Source organism: Hordeum vulgare, chromosome 1H (genome assembly GCF_904849725.1).
Source record: "Hordeum vulgare subsp. vulgare chromosome 1H, MorexV3_pseudomolecules_assembly, whole genome shotgun sequence".
Lineage (NCBI taxonomy): Eukaryota > Viridiplantae > Streptophyta > Magnoliopsida > Poales > Poaceae > Hordeum > Hordeum vulgare.
This window is the reverse complement of record NC_058518.1, coordinates 81,774,652-81,788,997: the sequence shown is the minus strand read 5'-3', so window position 1 is coordinate 81,788,997 and position 14,346 is coordinate 81,774,652.

Here is a 14,346-nt window from a genome sequence, read left to right as displayed (position 1 = left end):
AACATTTGTGAGGTGACTAAGGGAGTTTGTTGACTTGCCAACAAGGGGCCAGGTTAGAATACCAGGGCGATTTATGAATTTCCTACTGCTTAAGAGAGATGGCTCACACTTTCAGAGATGTTCGCTAAAATGGTGAAGTATGAATCTACAAACAGGTTTTATACAACACGCAGTAACGTATAGATCTACAAAGCAGGCAAAAATGAATGAAAAAAGCCTCGATAAAGAAGATAAGCCTATGGCTAGGGTAAGAACTGTGAAGCTGATTTGACGAAAGCCTTTCTAGATCTTCAAACCGAAGCTAGTCAACTAAGGATATGGTCGATGCTACTGTGCCTACTGTTATCATCATGAACTAATCAGCGATTATGGAGGCATTCAAGGTGTTCTAAGAAACGGCACGCAATGAACCTCGAGGAGCTAAGATCTACCTCTAATGGCGGAAGTTGACCTGGTGATGGCGACCGGAGGCGATCGAGGAAGATCCGCGGCGAATGCTGCGTGTTCAGCTGGCGTCGGGATGCGTCGGATGCGGTGGCCGGAGACGGAGGTCTTCGGGCAGCGACGGAGATCTCGGTACAGTCGTAAGGAAGAAGGGGACGGCAAGATGGGTAGGTGGAAATGTTCCCTGTCCCTTCCCCCAGCCTATTTATTAGGTCGGGCGCTGGAATCAAGGCGCCTCGCGCGGGAACTGCCGATGGGATAAAGATTCGCTATGATGGCGCCCAAATTTTCGGGATATCTGTGCCGAAGGATCCGTTGGGGATTGCGTCATTATCTCTTCCGAGATTAAAGGGATAAGATGATGCCAACAAGAAGTGGTTCGGCGACTTGGGTATCTCCACGACAAATGGCGGTTTAAGCGTATGATGCATAAAAGGAGCAGAATGAGTCGCCCCTAACTAGGTAAGAGTATTGGCATGAACAGGTTCAAGTCAATAGGGGGCCTAATGTTGGGGATATTATCAGCGGTGTGACCTTCCCTAGTTGGGCCGGGTCACCAAGTGGGCGACTTATCCCTTGACGATTTAAGCTTTGGCCCAATAGGCCCGAGAGCTGGATGGCGGTTCAAGATCCTCGTGGAGAACCAATTATCGGGGAGTACTCCATTCTTGGAAAGCACGGCGACTTAGAGATAGAACGAATCATGACTTGCGTGATGGCAAGGACTCTTGTAAACCCTAAGGGTTTGACCTATATATAAAGGAGAGTCCCAGGGAAGGAGGGGTAGGTTAGAAATCATCGAGTACTATGTCTGGTGACTTACGCCCTCCTTGTAATCGAAACACCATCAATACAACACAAAGCAGGACGTAGGCTTTTACCTCCACACGAGGGGCCGAACTAGGGTAAATCTCTGTCTGGCTCCCGTTCAACCCCTTTGAGTCGCCACCAAGGTGCGATGGCTCCAACACTAAGTCCTTTCACGAGGACATCTGCCGTGACAAAACCACAACACCGGCCATCATTGTTACTCATTGAATGGCATCGGTGCGGTCGGCCCACACCCAATGGCCCTCATGGACGTGACTGCTCGGTTGTCAAGTGAGGCAACATGGGAGGCAATGCGCCCACCGGTCCACCTCGCGGCACCCGGGGGGCGCGCAACGCTCGCGCTCCCGTGACGCTTGGTGGCCCTGGTTCGCCTATAAATCTGCCCCGCCCCTGACAAGGGGGAGGCACTGTGATCTTGAGCTTCCTCTTTGCTTCCTTTGCTCCACCGATAAAAACCTCTTCCCCCCTTCGTTTCTTCGTCTGCCATAGCATCTCTAGGAGGCGATCCTGGCAGGGGGAAACACGCGGCTCCGTCCGCGCCCTCGTACACCCTCGGGAGCTGCGGCGGAGGGCCCTTAGGGTCGCCACGCGTCCGTCGTCGCTGGGCTCTGATTTATGAGTAAGTGCCTCGTCTGCACCTCCTTTCCTTGTTGTCCCGTTCGCTGCTTGGTGGTTGATCTTCCCTTTTCTCCAGAGCGCCCACATCCAAGAAGCTCAAGCTCGGCGAGCTTCAGGAGGAGGCGGAGGGGCTGCGAGCTCAGCTCGAGAGTGCCGAGGCCGCCCGCCAGGGCAAAGCGGAGGCCATGGCGGAGTTAGCGTTGCTGCGAGACATGTCCAGGAGGCGTCCAATGCCATTTAGGCTGCCATGACGAGGCGATGTATGCCCAGACGATGGAGTCCTAGCGTGCCAAGCAGTTCGAGAGCATCGTCGGGTGCGCGGCAGGCGTGACCCGCCGATTCGTGGGGGATGTCCCGGCACTGCCAAGGGTGAGCAGCTACGGGGGCTACCTCGCCTTCTTCCAACTGGTGGTGGAGACGCTGGAGGCGGGCGTCTCCCGTGTGGAGGAGGACAACGCGTCTGACACGCGCGAGCTTCTGGGCCTTGCCTTGACGTTCGTCTTCTCCAACCCACGTTGCCTCGTCCCGCAGCTTGATCTCCAGCGCGTCCTTGAGTCGGAGCCGCTGAGTTCTGGCGTCTTTCCTGGGACGATGTGCGCCCATGGGTGGACGCCTTGGTGGAGCGCTACGTCCAGATGCCCGTATCCAGTGAGGAGGAGGGCTCCGACACCGAGCCTACCGGCACCAACGGCGGTGTCGGCGGCCTCTCCCCCTAGGCGTCCCCCAGCTTCTGTTTTTCCTGCCCTTGTAATGTTGGACCATGAACTCTGCCCTGTCGGGCGTTATACTTTTGTATGTTACCTTCGCTGTTCTCTCTTTTTCCTTTCGCTCTTGAATCGATGGCTTGCTCGCCGGTAGTCATTGCAGCTTGGCTTCCTTGCCTAGGGGCCGTCGCTGACCATCCATTGCTCGGGGGCAACGGCGGCCAGGGCCCTCAGGAGGTCCCATCCTCCCGAGGCATCATTTGTGATGTCACACGCTTGGTCAATGGCCTCGTTCCTCGCCGCAGCTTAGTCCTTAGTGTTGGGGAACGTCGCATGGGAAACAAAAAATTTCCTACGCGCACGAAGACCTATCATGGTGATGTCCATCTACGAGAGGGGATGAGTGATCTACGTACCCTTGTAGATCGTACAGCAGAAGCGTTAGTGAACGCGGTTGATGTAGTGGAACGTCCTCACGTCCCTCGATCCGCCCCGCGAACAATCCCGCGATCAGTCCCACGATCTAGTACCGAACGGACGGCACCTCCGCGTTCAGCACACGTACAGCTCGACGATGATCTCGGCCTTCTTGATCCAGCAAGAGAGACGGAGAGGTAGAAGAGTTCTCCGGCAGCGTGACAGCGCTCCGGTGGTTGGTGATGACCTTGTCTCAGCAGGGCTCCGCCCGAGCTCCGCAGAAACGCGATCTAGAGGAAAAACCATGGAGGTATGTGGTCGGGCTGCTGTGGAAAAGTCGTCTCAAATCAGCCCCAATACCTCCGTATATATAGGTGGGAGGGAGGGGACCTTGCCTTGGGGCTCAAGGAGCCCCAAGGGGGTCGGCCGAGTCCTAGGGGGGAAGGCTCCCCCCCCAAACCGAGTTGGACTTGGTTTGGTGGGTGGGAGTCCTTCCCTTCCTTCCCACCTCCCTTTTTTTTCTTTCTCTTTGATTTTCCTTTGTATGGCGCATAGGGCCCTTTTGGGCTGTCCCACCAGCCGACTAAGGGCTGGTGCGCCACCCTTATGGCCTATGGGCTTCCCCGGGGTGGGTTGCCCCCCCCCCTCGGTGAACTCCCGGAACCCATTCGTCATTCGCGGTACATTCCCGGTAACTCCGAAAACCTTTCGGTAATCAAATGAGGTCATCCTATATATCAATCTTCGTTTCCGGACCATTTCGGAAACCCTCGTGACGTCCGTGATCTCATCCGGGACTCCGAACAACATTCGGTAACCAACCATATAACTCAAATACGCATAAAACAACGTCGAACCTTAAGTGTGCAGACCCTGCGGGTTCGAGAACCATGTAGACATGACCCGAGAGACTCCTCGGTCAATATCCAATAGCGGGACCTGGATGCCCATATTGTATCCTACATATTCTACGAAGCTCTTATCGTTTGAACCTCAGTGCCAAGGATTCATATAATCCCGTATATCATTCCCTTTGTCCTTCGGTATGTTACTTGCCCGAGATTCGATCGTCAGTATCCGCATACCTATTTCAATCTCGTTTACCGGCAAGTCTCTTTACTCGTTCCGTAATACAAGATCCCGCAACTTACACTAAGTCACATTGCTTGCAAGGCTTGTGTGTGATGTTGTATTACCGAGTGGGCCCCGAGATACCTCTCCGTCACACGGAGTGACAAATCCCAGTCTTGATCCATACTAACTCAACTAACACCTTCGGAGATACCTGTAGAGCATCTTTATAGTCACCCAGTTACGTTGCGACGTTTGATACACAGAAAGTATTCCTCCGGTGTCAGTGAGTTATATGATCTCATGGTCATAGGAATAAATACTTGACACGCAGAAAACAGTAGCAATAAAATGACACGATCAACATGCTACGTCTATTAGTTTGGGTCTAGTCCATCACGTGATTCTCCTAATGACGTGATCCAGTTATCAAGCAACAACACCTTGTTCATAATCAGAAGACACTGACTATCTTTGATCAACTGGCTAGCCAACCAGAGGCTTGCTAGGGACGGTGTTTTGTCTATGTATCCACACATGTAAATGAGTCTTCATTCAATAGAATTATAGCATGGATAATAAACGATTATCTTGATACAGGAATTATAATAATAACTAAATTTATCATTGCCTCTAGGGCATAATTCCAACACTTAGGCCCTGCATCCTTTCGTTAGTACACGTGCTTTTATTTCGTTCTTGGTTCGACGTGAAACGAGATGGCCCCCGTCTGGGCCTGCGGAGTACTTAGCTTGTGGGTTTGCGCCGGTCCCTTCCGCACCTCTTCCTGAGTAGCTCCTGCTTTGTCGGTGGGACGGGGTGGAGACCCTTCGGCACTCTATGTATGTGGGTACTGGTCCCGCACATTTCCCTGCCACCGTGAGGCGCAACCCGTTACCAAGGTTGTTCCTCACGGGGCAAAGCCCCGATGCCCTGGGTGGGGACATGGGCGACACCTGGGTGGTCGAGTGGCTTTGCGACCAATAAGGCCCCTGAGGCATGTTGCTCAGGAGCCCCCCTTGACACTCAAGCTGCTCTATGTCGACAGGCCCCGAGCCCACACATTTCCCCACCGCCGTTAGGTTTAACGCACTTCACGGGGCGGGGCCCTGCCGCCCCCGACACCGACCGGAGCTCCAGGACAGCACCACGGGTGGCTAGTGGTCTTATGACCGGTAAGGCTCCCGGAGCGGTGCCCAGGAGCCCCCTTTGGCGCTCGAGCGATTCCCTGTTCCGTTCCTTTGGTCATCGCCCAAGGGTGCCGTGAGGCCTCCCGAGACTCTTTGTGGTGGTATCGTGCTTCGATCCGGGCCCCCGAGCGGGGGCCGGCAGGTGAAAATGTTTGCCCTATGGGACGACAAGTCCTTGCTTTCACGCTCCTTGGCGCGTAGGGGCGATGCGGAATGTTCATCTCCTCAGAAAATGTCATCCAGGAAAGGAGGCTTCAAAGCCGACGAAACGAGCAAGCGCAAGAGAAAATTCCCCCCTTCTTGTTTTTCAAACATCAACTTTTGAAATTGACAAATTTATGTCGAGCAAAGGATAACTCAAGCTCCAAGAATAAGAAAGCAAACCCCGCATCTGGCACCTATGCTAATCTCCGCCGCCATCTCCCCCAGCGCGGAGCATAGGGTTTCCACTAGGCATGGGAGGGACCCCTCCGCGTCCTTGGGGGGCCCCGGGCTTATATAGCCGCAGCTCGTTATCTGGGAGGTCGCGAGGACGCTTTGGCCTCGCGAGTGTCCCTACCCCCAAGGCATACGCGCCTGATTCCTTTTGGGTCTTCACCCAACATAGAGCATAGGTCATCCACTCGGCGTGGGAGGGACCCTTCCACGTCCTCCGGGGGCCCCGGGCGTATACAGTCGCAGCTCGTTATTACGTGAGAGTGTCATGGGATGAAGTAGGTTCCGGAAGGATTGAAGGACGATGCAGAGACATCATGGATCGATGTAGGTCCCAGGGACGCTTCGAGCGCCCCATGCCTCAAAGGCGCGTGCCCCTCTCGTGGTCCCCAGACTCGTAGCAGCGTGGCGTGGTTCGCCTTGAGCGAGCCCTCGAGCATGGGAGGAGCCCCAAGCGCTCGCTGGCCGGAGAGCTTGCCCAGACAGTAGGTCATGAGTTCCCGGGGCGTTTCCCCAACACGCCTCGTTGGGACCCCCAAGGTTCCCATGTTGGTACCCTGGGCCATGCCCCTAGGCCGGGCTAGCCCAACCTAAGGGCAACGGCGGGTACCCGAACACCCGCTGGCGATCGAACAAAGCCCGCACTGGCGACATGGGCGTGTCTTCCACCCTCCGTCCCCAGGCGGCCGTCGCGCCCCCCGGAGGCAGGGGCGGATATACCACCCCCGACCTCCAGGTTAAGATCGTCTGGCCTGGGAACATGGGTGTGTGCTCCACCCTCCATTCCCAGGCCGGGGCCTCTCGGTCTGGTTACAAGGATGCATCCACCCTGTCCCAGGCGAGAGGTCCATAGTCCCCAGACCCAGACGTCTGCCCGAAGCAGCTCCCTGCGAGAAGGTGTGCCCCGCAAGGATACCCGCCCAAGGTGTCCCCGCGAAGCCACCCCCATGGTGCTCTTCATACCTATTTGCGTGGGGGCTGCACGCTAGGTCGCGCGTGCCTCCCGCCGAAGTGATGGTCTGCGATGCTTCCTCCGTAGCCCGGACGTGTGCCGACGCAGTCATCGTCGAATTGTGAGTGCCTCCACAGGATGATGTACTCAGGCCTCCGGTACTCCCTCCTCATTCCGTGAAGCACGCCGGGGGACGCTGGACGACGCCTACCCAGATCGACCAAATCACGTGCATCCAGTAGCTCCCGCTGAATCCCTAGTGGGGACAGGCCTGAGTGGATGTTTGGGACGCGCCCGTGTGGTTCCCCCGTTGTAGCCCTTGGCGATGTGGGCTGACGAGCGCGGTTCCCATGGGGGTGTGCTTGGGTCTCGCCGACGACGTCACGCCCAAGAGCGCTTCTGTGCCCGCTGACGTGGTGGCGGCAGGCGGCGTGTCGGCGCCTGATCTCATACGCCACGAGGAGCGCGACATGTCTGTGCGTCGGGTGCTAACAGACTCGGAAGGGGGAGGAAGAGCCTGGACGCGTGGAAGGGTCGGGGCGATGGGGGGATGCCATGTGGTTGGTGAAGGCGGCAGCCCCCAGCGCTCGTTGGAAACCCGTCCGTTGTGAACGTCGGCTGACGGGGTGGCGGAGCCTCGCAGGGCGTCCCGGCCCTCCTGAGCTGGCCACGCCACGCAAGCGGCCCGCCTCTTCGCACGGATTCACTGTCTCCCTACCATGAGTGTGACCAGCTTCAGCGGGCCGAGCCCTAGGACAGACCTTGACACACCCCCTACATGGCGCGCCAAATGTCGGATTTCGGGCTCCACAAAACCCTAAAGATTTGATCTCATGGGCATGTACGAAGATCTCTCGCGGGCTTGCCTCACCTAACTCGCTACTCGCTGGGGATGACATAGAACTCACTCGATGGTGAGAAAGACACAGAACACGACATTTTACCCATGTTCGGGCCGCTGAACAGCGTAATACCCTACTCCTCCTTTGGTGGATTGCCTCTTGTGGAGGTTGGTGGATGAACTAGTACAATGTTCGAGGGCCTCCGGAGGCTGGGTGGCCTTTGTGTGGTGCCAGTGGGCGAATGAATGAATCCCCCCTATGAAATAACCTACTCTCTCTATATATAGTGGCGGCCCTCGGTCCTCTTCCCTTATCGTTTCGGCGGGAAGGGATCCCACAACAACCAATTTTGAAGGGGGACAGGGGAACATGATCCCCAACCCAAAGTTAAATCAAATGATGTCGTTGCTAGTAGCTCTCTTGATTCCACTAATGATTCCCTTAGGCACGTTACACTTGAGCAACAAAAGGATTTATTGAAAGGGATTATAGAGAGAGGTGTCTTCAAGAGTCTTGCCGGAAGTAAGCAATTTTAGGAAATTGTACGCATGCAAGGAGGACACCGGAAGAAGCAAGGTGTTGGCTACTTCAATGCCAATGGAGTTGAATGGGAAGAAGGTCAATACCCCATCCCAAAGATTGTTCCTCAAAAGGAGAAGTATTATTCTACTCTTCCCAAGGGAACAAGCTCTCAAGATGACCTTCCACCACAAGATCACAAGGGCAAGGGAAATCTTGAAGAGGAGATTGACTCGTTTGAGGAAGAACCCCAAGCCAAGGTCAAGTGGATTCCCAAGGACACTACTAGCTCTACTTCATCTAGTGCTACCACAACTCCAAGGATCCCCATCAAGTTGATGTGGGTCCCCAAGAAGAAGAACTAGAGATGTTCTTGAGGGGTGACTTCACAAATGAAATTCACTCTTATTCACTTTGGGAAGAACTATACGCAATCAAGTCCAACCATATGTATTACTTCAAAGAGTCACACATTCCCTCAAAGGTAAGCAAGGGACAAGGTAATTCATGTATCATTGGACATCATCTCACATGTACTTCAATCCATGTCCATATATATCCTTGTATTTGTTCCTTGTGGTTGGGACTAACCCATGTATGTGAGAAGAGTAAGAAACAACCAGGATTGCTCCCAACTCAAGATGATATTCATCAACAATGATCATCCACCACTACCAGACCTACATGAAGTCTTCTGCGACAAAACCCTAGGTTAGTTTTGCCCCTCTTAGGGGGGATGTCACATAAAGGGGGAGCTTTACACTAAGACTTGAGTATAACCATCTCTTAAGATGTGAAAACATTGAAAGCTTTATGTAAAAGTGGTAACCCCATTTGTGGTTAAACGATGAGTATGACCTATGATCAAGTATTTTTGCTTCGCTCCTATGTCAATATACTCATATATAGATGACTTCGTCATCCCAAAGTGCTTGGTAGATACTAGAGTGTTTGTGCATGTTTCACCATGTTTTATGTGACATCTTATTGTGTGAGCATGTTGGTATTCATATTTTTGCTTATTCGAGGATATCCAATTGTTGATATTTGGCTTTCTATTTTATATGGACAACTGGATATACAAGAATGCCTAAGTACACCTCACTCTAGCTATCTATGCTTTCACGTCTCAAATTCTATTCATGCTACGTCACAAAATTTGAGCAAGAACTTTAGGGACACTCTGTGTGAGGAGCACTCGGAGATCCGTCTCGACAAGGGCTGACTTCCAAAACCTCCCAAGTGCATCTCAGTATGACCAACTTCAAAATCTCGGTCCCACCGATGCCTATGGTTGATCCAGTTTTACCATCTCAGTACCACCTATAGGAAGTTTTTGGCTTCACCAAGTTTCACTCTCACCTGACAGTTATGGAACTCGGTGGCACCAAAAAGTCCAACTCAGTGTCACTGACAACTAGGGGGTATATAAACCTCGTGGACCCGATGTTTGAAATAACTTCTCAAACCCGCTTCGCCTGTAACGACTAACATGCGGCCCTTTTCTTATTTGGGGGCGAGGCCTCAAAAGGGAAAGGGGCGCATCTAAATGTTTCGCAAGCGAGATAATCATAACATTACATAACTGAAAGAGTGACGAGTAGGGCATACACTTGCCATCTGATAAAAATATAGCATAAAGCTTACAAGCACACATTATTCAGAGCATAGTTTAGTCAATCTACGGACAACATGAAAACAAGTAAAGCTATGAAATCCCGCATGCTAGCCCCACGATCATGACCACGACCTCTAGTCCTCTGGGTAAGTCACGTACAGTCTGCCAGAGCCCTCATCGAACTCCCACTTCAATTGATTGTCGTCGGGATCTCCTGCGTCAGGGGTACCTGAACCTGTGGGTCTTTGTCGTAAACCGTGAGCCACGGGGACTCAGCAATCGAATGACCTTGGTATCGAATCTAGCCGAGTTAATGGGTGAGAAAGGTTAATTGTATGAGTTTGCTGCAATCTAAGCATATTTGGTGGCTATCTTACGATGATTAGAGTAAACATATGGTAGTCTACGCACATCGGTCGAACACTAGATTGATCACCAAGTGATCCTGAACACCTACTTACGTCAACCATAACCCCACCGTGTTCTCAATCGGAGAACGATCTCCGAAGGAGACATTTACGGTTACGCACACAGTTGGCAGTTTCATTAGAATTGCTTTAAGTTGTCTAGAACCGGATGTTAACAAAATATCCACATTTGCCACATAACCGCGGGCACGGATTTCCGAAAGATTAAACCTTGCAGGGGTGCTCCAACTAGTCCATTACAAATTACCACATGCCGCATAGTAATCATCTATCACGAAACTCGTGATCTCGTCGGATTCCTAAGAGGAAAACCTCAACTTGGAGGAGACCCAAAGTTTCACCGGAATTCCAATGCGCAAGATATATCGCTAAGGTAAGACAAATCTAGCAGAACCTCCTGACGTGTCGACGACCCCGATAAGAGCCGCGTATCTCAGTCTCAGGACACGCCAGATAAACGAAGCGTACGGTGGCCTGATAGAGATCACCCGAGTTGCCCCGGATTGGCCCAACACTCATGAGGAGCATTGGCCCGAGTTGTTGATTAATTTCTTGGGGTAGCTATTCCCTACACATTTAATTATTAAGTTATTTGCAGATTAAAACCAAAGTTGGGTCCTGCCGGACAAGCCTTAACACTATACGATTTATCAAGGGGGTCCCCATCACAACCCCGAACGTGTTAGGAGTGCTAAGTTATGGAATCAAACACCGGTAGCCGAAACTAAGGCGACAACAACAAAACAAATCACCCGGCAAAATGCTAGTCCTTCCATTATTTACCAAGTATATAGTTGCATTAATTAAATAGCAATTGAAACATAATGATATCAAGATGCCCATGTTATCACATGGACCAACTGGCACCTGCAACTAGCAAAGCTATGCATTAGAGGTTGAGCAAGCCTACTTAGCCAAACAATATTTGATAGGATTGGGAAGTCTTTGGGGTTCATGGCAAAGACAGGTGGCATTTATATCATGTGGTTGGCAGCGAGCATGTAACGAAGGAAACATGATTCTAAGCATAACAAAGCTAGAAACGGTGTCAAGGTCACGGTCATCTTGCGTGTGATTTCTTCAGCCTGGAATTGCTCGCTCTCCGTTCCCGATGCTACCCAAGATAAGGTAACAACCAATGAACACCGGCAAAACATAATGCAACAACCAATATGATGCATGTGTGAAGAAGGAAGCATGCATCACTATTGTAGTCACTTTCATGTGCATTAGTTGAGTTAATTAAATTCTGGACAGAGCCTCATATTAAGTTATCTTGACATGCATGAACATGTGCATCACAAGAAAACGATGCAAAAACATATAAAGAACGTAGTGAACGGAGTCACGGATCAACCGGAAACTACGAAACAAGTTACAAAGGTCTACGGGTTCAAAACTGCCACAAACACAAACATATGGGCACTCACTGGTGTAACCAGGTTGCCAAATGAAAAAGCAACAAAATACAAGTGGAATGGTGCTTGGTAACACACCACACCATCAACCAATGCTCACACAAGCTCTAAAACCCATATAAGCATACAATCTGTTTTTCACAGCAACATAGCAGTTTGACTACAAGATCTACAACAGCTACAACCTTTTAAATAATTCCATCAAGATATGAAAATGAATCCATCCAAAAGCATTATAACCCTTGACAAAAATCTAAGGCAAAGGAATCACCCATGAGCAGATCTACAACCTCTAACTTGGACAAAATATCACAGATTGGGACTTAGTGAAAATTACAGAATTTCACGAGCTGCTTATGCTGTGAAGCATTTTGGCAGTCTCCAAAATGATATCTACAGGAGGTGCATAAGCATGAAATTTTACAGGGAGCTAGACAAACATAATATCAAACAAACTTTAGTTTGTTGCTTGAGCTAATTCCCACCACGGGAGCAATTACACACAAAACCACAGGGGAAGAAAATAACCCCAGATTCCCAGACTTAGTGAAATTCTCAGGGTTTCACAAATCTGACAGATTCAGTCAAGTGCTCACTTTGACAGGGCCCAAGAGGTTCATACAAAAACCTCAGAACAAAATGAATGTCCCATGCCATAGAGGGGTTCACCTACTACCATTTCATCAAGGAATCACCCATAAAGGATCAAAGCACCACCTGATGCAAAGCTCTAAACACAACATCACAACAGAAAATAGCAGTTTTATGAAGTTACTCTAAAGTGAAATCTCAATGCAGCAATGGATTCCTAGGATGATTCTACCCCAAAACCATATATCATAGTGCCAACTTTGTGTACAGAAAAACTCCACAACAACTAAAATTAGAACAGATAAGAATCAACTACAAATTCTGACCTAGAACACAGGCTGTTCTTGATCCAGCCCAAAATGGGAAGTCCAGAATGGGCACTTCCCCTTTTGGGCATATTCCAAAAATGGCATCAACACACTCAGCACAACATAAAAAAACATGCAGGCTATCTGACAGGGGGACCCCACTGGTCATAGACACCAGGGCCCTAGAGCATGACATGTGGACCCTATGGCCAACTTGTCAGTGGCTCACTACCACAGCAAGGAAAATAAATGGGAGTAGCACGGTTTGAACCCACCACCCGCCCCTACACGCGAGGTGTTGTGGCCACTGGGCTAGGCGTGTGTATCTGATACACTATATGCGTCAAACAAGGTGAATAACCTGACACAACGCCGAATAAACCTACGGAGAAAATAAAAGGGGCGTGCGGGGAGTCGAACCCTTGACCTCAGGGTCACCACACGATCGCTGTACCAGTTTGGCTAGGTGGGTGATCTGACCCAGACACGGATCCTTACCTAGGCAAAAAGGACAGACATGGTGCCTTCTCTATTAACCATAGAAACGCCGACGACGAGCTCGTCGACGCACAAGATCATGCACACACACTTCCTACACCAAAACGTAGCAGGGAAACTGGCTACTGCTGACATTGCGACGCAACTGTTGCCTCTACTGCTAGCTGCTGTCACTGGTACTACATGCGCTCCCGCTGCAAGTTACTATTGCACCGGTAGCCGAAGATCCATGAGCACGACCGCGTTCTATCGGCTGTCACTCCAAACAGGGACATGAGGAGGAGGGAGGCCTGCTCACCCACTACAGAGACGAGGTGGGCATTGCCGGAGAGGAGGAGAGCGCCGGTCATTGTGGAGGGTGCCGGAAGCAGAGGAGATGTCGGCATCGAGGAGGGCGCCGGAAGCAGAGTCCACACGAGCTCTCGACGGGAATGGAGCCCCACCTTGCTCCGCATGCACCTGGACCAGTCGGGGAAGGAGAGAGGGCGACGATCCGCCGACGATGACCTCACTAGGTGCCGGTCATGGCGACGAAGCAAGCTTGGGATCGCTCCCGATGGCGCCAGGGAGAGACAGGAGGGGAAAAATGGGACGCATAGGGTTGGAGGGGGCGTCGGGCTGCTTAAATGGCCTCGGGGCACGCGCTTCGAACCACCGGATCAAAGAGGAGATTGAATCGACGGCTGCAGAGACGTCGTACAGCGTGACGTAGCAAGGAGGAAGAAGAGGGACGCGACGCGGACCTCAAAGGGGTAGGGAGAGATGGGCCAAGGATGGAAGCAGGGAGCCGGCCCACCTGGCTCTCTCTTGCGCACAGCTAAGCTAGCAGGGAAAAAGGGTTTTCTTTTATTTTAAATAAGTCTAGCAACAAAATCCCCAAGAGAGGCAAGCAAAAGGTTTTGGTAAAAATAAAAATTGGTAGGGCATGAGGGAATTATGCCCTATTTATCAAAAATAAATACCAGATTTTTAGGGCAAGATAATTTACACCTGAAACAGAAATTAAATGTTGTTTTGTTTTTAAACCCTCATTAAACCAAAGTCTAAAATAACAATGAGAGCAACTCCTACATTCACAAATAATTCCCCTAAAGCATCAACATTTTATAACAGGTTCAAACCAGGTAAAAACACAAGTTAAAATAGATGATGGGATGAGGGTTTTTGCAATGTTTTGAAAACACCACACTCATCCCAAACACTCATTTGCACACTAGCAATTCCAAGATGGACCAAAACTAGCAACACAAGAAGGGAATGCAATGAATGCAAAGAATGCCATGATGCAAGATGATGACATGGAATGCTGGCCACAGGAAATGATAACCTCCTTATAACATCCATACATGATTCAAAAATGTCTACACAAACAAGCAAAGGAGTACATATATGGAAAGGGAAACATTTGGGCTGTTACAACTCTCCCACACTACAAGAGATCTCGACCTGAGATCTAGGACTG